General features: G+C 46.2%; 1 non-coding gene across 1 annotated transcript; it reads right to left on the reverse strand.

Moving 5' to 3' along the window:
- Window positions 1–1,125: 1,125 nt before the first annotated feature.
- On the reverse strand, window positions 1,126–1,233 carry LOC126028187 (U6 spliceosomal RNA). Its single transcript, XR_007502400.1, has one exon. It is a non-coding gene; the product is annotated as a U6 spliceosomal RNA (small nuclear RNA).
- Window positions 1,234–6,840: the final 5,607 nt, after the last annotated feature.

Consider the following 6,840-nt stretch of genomic DNA (forward strand, 5'->3'; position numbering starts at 1 on the left):
TTCTTGGCATGCTGCTACTTGGGTCATGGCCTTCTTACGGTGAATGGTAGCAAGGAAATGGCACCTCTTCTGCTATTGGCTTGGAATGAATACTTGGTCCCTTCTGCTCACATCCTATTGGCCAAAACTAGTTATGGCCAATACCAATGTTGGAGTGGAGAAATATGTTTTGCCCATTCTTCTGCCCATGGTCATAAGGCAGCTCAGAACAAAAAAGTGAAGAACGATTTTTCTGGGTCTTTCTAAAACAAAGCCCAGAGTAACTATTTCTTGATGGGAAGATTAGGGAAGTGCCTAATATCCCAGAGCTCTGTCTATGTTCCTTTTATTACTTGCCTTTTGTGTTAAATTTAACACCCCAGTTTAATTCATAAATTGCTTTTTTTTTTAAAGACCATGTATCCTATAGTGAACATAATATTATTTGTTTCCTGGTAAGTGGGAGATAATTATTAAAAAATAAGAAAAGAGAAAGAAAGAAAGAAAGAAAAAGAAAGAAAGAGAAAGAAAGAAAGAATAAAAGAAGAAAGAAAGGGGCCCAGAGAGATAGCACAGTGGCGTTTGCCTTGCAAGCAGCCGATCCAGGACCAAAGGTGGTTGGTTCGAATCCCGGTGTCCCATATGGTCCCCCGTGCCTGCCAGGAGCTATTTCTGAGCAGACAGCCAGGAGTCACCCCTGAGAACTGCTGGGTGTGGCCCAAAAACCAAAAACCAAAAAAAAAAAAAAAAAAAAAAAGAAAGAAAGAAAGAAAGAAAGAGAAAAAGGTACAGCAACAAGAAATTTTGTGAAAATTATTGCTTTCTGCAGTGAGGTCATTAATTCATTATCATTATGATGTACAAAGTTCTTGTTGCTAGTTGATCTTTCTGTTACTTCTTTTGTTTCTGAATATTAGATGGCTTCAAATGCATTGACTTCTTCTTATTTTATTTTTTTTTGGTTTTTGGGCCACACCCGGCAGGGCTCAGGGGTTACTCCTGGCTGTCTGCTCAGAAATAGCTCCTGGCAGGCACGGGGGACCATATGGGACACCGGGATTCGAACCAACCACCTTTGGTCCTGGATAGGCTGCTTGCAAGGCAAACGCTGCTGTGCTATCTTTCCGGGCCCCAATGCATTGACTTCTAAATCTAAATAGGATGACAGTATTTGTGTGTCATCTTTGCTCAGGGGCCATGCTAATCTTCTCTGTATAGTTCCAATTATAGTATATGTGCTGCCGAAGTAAACACTGGGATGACAGAATAAAAAAATTTAGCATTGTTGAGGCCTGAGCAGCGGCGTGGAGCGGTAAGGGGTCTGCCTTGCCAGCACTAGCCTAGGATGGACCAAGGTTTGATCCCCGATGCCCCATGTGGTCCCCCAAGCCAGGAGCAATTTCTGAGTGCATAACCAGGAATAACCCCTGAGCATCACAGGATGTAACCCCCAAAAAACCAAAACAAAACAAAAAAGATTTAGCATTGTTATACAGCCACATATGCAGTAGCACGTGACTACCAAGAATGTAGTCCAAGACTTCTATTTTTTATTAATATTTTTATTTAAACACTTTGATTACAAATATGATTGTAGTTGGGTTTCAGTCATGTAAAGAACACCCCCTGCCCCTTGGAGCCGGGAGAGATAGCACAGCGGCATTTGCCTAGCAAGCAGCCGACCCAGGACCAAAGGTGGTTGGTTCAAATCCCGGCATCCCATATGGTCCCCCATGCCTGCCAGGAGCTATTTCTGAGCAGACAGCCAGAAGTAACCCCTGAGCACCGCCAAGTGTGGCCCAAAAACCAAAAAAAAAAAAAAAAAAAAAAATAAGAAGAATACCTTCCTTCACCGGTGCAACATTCCCACTGGTTCAAGACTTGTAAACACTATGGCTAATACTGTGGCTTTTATGGGGGCATGTTTTGGGCTGCTAAACCTCCCAGAAGTATGAGAAGGAAGAGAAGTGTGCCTGTACTCACTCAAAAAAAAGGGGGGGGGTAGCATGGTGGCACAAGCAGTAAGGCGTCTGCCTTGTATGTACTAGCCTAGGATGGACCTCGGTTTGATCCCCCGGTGTCCCATATGGTCCCCCAAGCCAGGAGCAATTTCTGAGTGCTTAGCCAGGAGTAACCCCTGAGCATCACCAGGTGTGGTCCCCCCCAAAAAAAAAAAAACAGAAAAAAAAGGTTCTGGTAATATTAGATCAGATACCAGCATGCCTAGAGTTTTGGTCACATTGACGCCACTACAGAGAGCTGTAGATGAGTGGTGAAGCAGGACCATTGGCAAAACATTGATTGTGGGTGGTGGGTGTAGCTGGTGTGGCATCAGCAGGGTGGGAACTTGGCCCACCTCTCCTGCAACTGCCAGCTTGCAGCTGAGTGACCAGTTTGCCCATAATTTTTCACAGCTTTGTTTATATCTCTTTCAGGAATCTTTGGATTCTTTGAATCTTTGGAGCTGGCTCGATGCAGACATGGCGACTGTGTAAAACCCCAGGTTTTACATGGGCACCTGAAGACAACAGAGTGATAAAGTTGCTTTCTCCACCCCACCCTTCTTTTCTGGCCTTGGCTGCAATTGGGCTCACCTAGATGAGAGAAATGCAATGGAGGAAAACAGGAAGTTCAGACAAGCTCTTGGGTCATGTTAGGTCCATAAGCATGAGAGGAAAAAATAAATTCCTCTTCTGTGCTATAGTTTGGTTGTTCTAGTATATCTGTTTGCACCTTACTTCATATAAGGTTGCCCACTTACTATACCATTGCCAATCCCCTTGAGGTTCTGAAGGCCTCTGGTTGGCTCCCTCTTGGTGTGTTAAAATCCTCTTTTTGGGGGCCGGAGAGATAGCATGGAGGTAAGGCGTTTGCCTTTCATGCAGGAGGTCATCGGTTCGAATCCCGGCGCCCCATATGGTCCCCCCGTGCCTGCCAGGAGCAATTTCTGAGCCTGAAGCCAGGAATAACCCCTGAGCACTGCCGGGTGTGACCCAAAAACCAAAAAAAAAAAAAAATCCTCTTTTTGTTGTTGTTGTTTCTATTGCCATGGGGGTCACTCCCAGCCCTCAGTATATGAGAACCTGAAACCTCTCCTAGTGGTGTTTTAGAGCAGCACAGTGCTGATCACTGGGGAACAAGTTCAGGGCCTGCCACCTACAAACATGCTCTACCAGTTGAATTACAACTTTGGCCAAATTCCCTTTTCTGATTTCCCTTAGCAAACCTGAGACAGGCTAGATAAAACTACAAAGAAAAGTCAGAGAACTAAAATCCAGGCTGCTAAGCTAGATCAGTCAATATTCTCATAGCATTCCCTCACCTCACACTTTACTACAGACAGGGCTAGGACACGACCACTGGGACATTTGCCCATGAAGCTAGATATATAGAGGAGGTAAAATTTGAAATAAAATTTACAGGGTCTGAAGTGATAGCACATTGGGTATGGCACTGGCTTTGCACATGGCTGATCCAGGTTCAATCACTAGAATCCCATATAGTTCCCCGAGTCCCACCAGGAGGGATCCCTGAGAGCAGAATTAGGAGGAAGCCCTTAGCATCACTGGATGTGGCCCAAAGCCCAAAAAGAAAATGATATGTACAGCAAGTGATAACATTAATTATGTTGCAGACTTGACAAACTGATAACTCAAGGCTCAGATAACAACACAGAAATGAAAAGATTTGGCTTTTTTCCATTAGAAGCTTCCAGAGGCCAATTGGTAGGAACTTCCACTTCGTGATTCACAGATGGAAAAGCAAAGTTGGCTTGAGGGAGTGTTACCGTTAGAGGCCAGGGAGCCAAAGTGCCAATTAGAGCACTGTGTCCTCCTGCAGGTGACTCAGCCTCTGGGCCTGAACCATCACACCTTTGCCTTTCAGAATTTCCAAGTGGTACAACTTTGAGGCCACTTTATGGGGTTATTATTATTATTATTATTATTATTATTATTTTTAGCTTCCCAACTCTCTGGCTTCGTCTATCCAACCAGCAGCATTTTATTTCCTGCCCTCTCTGACCTGGGCTCCTGGCTACATTGCCTCTTTTGGCTTAGGACCCAGAGAGTTCCCTCTGGCAAAATGAAACCCCTCTTCATTTCCCCCTTTTTTGGGGGGGTAGGGTGGGATAGGCAGGTGGGGAATCCAGGGCCTCACAGATGCAAGTTATGTGCTCAACTGCTGAGTCCCTTTTCTGGCCCCCCCCAACCCACATCTTTTTGTTTTGTTTTGTTTTGTTTTGTTGGTCACAACCAGCAGTGCTCAGGGGTTACTCCAGGCACTGTGCTCAGAAATTGCTCCTGGCTGGCTCAGGGAACCATATGGGAGGCCAGGATTTTGAACCACCCACCGTTGGTCCTGGATCCAATGCGTGCAAGGCAAATGCCCTACTGCTGTGCTATCTCTCAGGCCCCCATTTAAATTTTTTTTTCAAAATAATAATTTCTGGGGCTGGAGAGGTGGCGCTAAAGGTAAGGAAGTCATCTGCCTTGCAAGCGCTAGCCTAGGACAGACCGTGGTTTGATCCTCCGGCGTCCCATATGGTCCACCCAAGCCAGGGGTGATTTCTGAGCACATAGCCAGTAGCAATCCCTGAGCGTCAAGTGGGCGTGGCCTCCAAAAATAATAACAACTTATTTTTTGGGGGGGTCACACCCGGCAGTGCTCAGGGGTTACTCCTGGCTCTACACTCAGAAATCGCTCCTGGGGGCCGGAGAGATAGCACACCGGTAAGGTGTTTGCCTTGCATGTGGAAGGATGGTGGTTTGAATCTCTGCATCCCATATGGTCCCCCGAGCCTGCCAGAAGTGATTTCTGAGCGTAGAGCCAGGAGTAACCCCTGAGCGCTGGTGGGTGTGAACCAAAACAACAACAACAACAAACAAACAAAAAACAAACAAACAAAAAAAGAAATTGCTCCTGGCAGGCTCAGGGGACCATATGGGATGCCGGGATTCGAACCACCAACCTTCTGCACGCAAGGCAAACACCTTACCTCCATGCTATCTCTCTGGCCCCCCAAATAATAATTTCTTTATTTAAACACTGTGGTTCCAAAAATGTTTGCAGTTGGGTTTCAGTCATCGAATGTCAGCCCTTCATTAGTGTAACTTTTTTCCTCCATCAATGTTCTCCATTTCCCTCTTCCCCCATCCCATCTGTCTTCAAGACAGCCATTCTCTTTCTCTTTCTCTCACTATCATTGTTATGGTAGTTGTTGGTGCAGTTATTTCTCTAACTATGTTCACCACTCTTTGTGGTAAGCTTCTTATCACAGGCTGGTCCTTCCGGCCCACATCTGGGTATTATGACCATATCCCTGGGTATTATGACCATATTGTCTTTTATTTTTCTTAAATCCCACAGATGAGTGAGACTACTCTGTGTCTGACTATCTCCCTCTGACTCATTTTACTCAGCATGATAGTCTTTATGTCCATCCACGTATAGGCAAATATTATGCCTTCATTTCAATAATCTGCTTCTTAAATCTGGGTTGTAGCAGTCATAAGCCATGCCAAAGTTATGGGGCTGAGTTCAAGAAACTAACTGTGACCTCAGATTTTCTAGTAAAAATTTGGTAATTGTAAATGCTAAAGTCTCAAAAATCCTTAGGGGGCTGGAGAGATAGAACAGAGGGTAGGGCTTTTTGCCTTTTATGCAGTTGACTGGGGTTTGATCCCCGGCATCTCATATGGTCCCCCGAGCCCACCAGGAGGTCCTCAGTGCAGATTCCTGAGTGTCATCGGTGTGATGCCAAAACAGAAAAAACAAGTCCTTAAATTAACACTCTGGGCTTATACAAGAAGAGAGGAAAGAAGCTTAACTTGAGTAGCTACTAGGCACCAACTATTTGTCCATTTTTTTTGGTTTTGTTTTTGGGCCACACCCAGTGGCACTCAGGCATTACTTCTGACTCTGTGCTCAGAAATTACTCTTGGCAGACTCAGGGGACCATATGGGATGCTGGGGATCAAACCTGGGTCCGTCCTGGATCAGCAGCATGCAAGGCAAACACCCTACCGCTCTACTATCACTCCGGCCCCTTTCCATTTTTGGTTTTTTTTTTGTTTGTTTTTGTTTTTGGGCCACACCCGGCATTGCTCAGGGGTTACTCCTGGCTGTCTGCTCAGAAATAACTCCTGGCAGGCACGGGGGACCATATGGGACACCGAGATTTTTCCTTTTTTTTTTTTTTTTAAATTTTATTTAACACGGTAATAGGCTCAAGAATGGAAGCCCAGAGAGGAGAAAGCCATGGTCCAACCTCATACTGTCAGTAGGTGGGGAGGCTGGGATCAAACCCAGGTTTCTCAGACTCCAAAATCCAGGCTCAGCCCTTTGCAGCATCACCAAACAAGAGCCCATCAGGTGCAGTGTTTGGCCAGAGAGACAAGAGGAGAGAAAGCTGGAAGGGGAGCCAACTCAGATAACAGAGGTGTGAGATGGAGGGGAGGTGACAGAGGACCTGTCGGCAGAGAAGAGGTGATGGGAGGGTCAAAGGGTCTGCTTTGACAAGTGCTTTGGGATTCCAAGGATGGAGTTTTTTCCACCCTGGGCCTTGCTGGAATCACCCCAGATCCCCACATGTGATGAGCTCACCCTCCTTTGGCACCGACTCATCTCTCATCTTGGCCCAGGCTGGGACACGCCAGCGTTCCTGCAGGAGGAATAAAGCAATAACAGGAATCTCATTTTTCTCCCTAAAATAATACAGCTCTGCTCTGCCAGCAAGCTGGGAGCTGTTCCCGCCGGCAGTCCTGTGGGAAGCTTGCTCCCTACCGGGCCAGATTCGCTGGAGATCAGTTTCCTGGGGCGCCCAGCAGGCAGCCTGGAGTTGCAGCCTACACAACCCCACAG

The sequence above is a fragment of the Suncus etruscus genome, chromosome 1 (genome assembly GCF_024139225.1).
Source record: "Suncus etruscus isolate mSunEtr1 chromosome 1, mSunEtr1.pri.cur, whole genome shotgun sequence".
Taxonomy (NCBI): Eukaryota; Metazoa; Chordata; class Mammalia; order Eulipotyphla; family Soricidae; genus Suncus; species Suncus etruscus.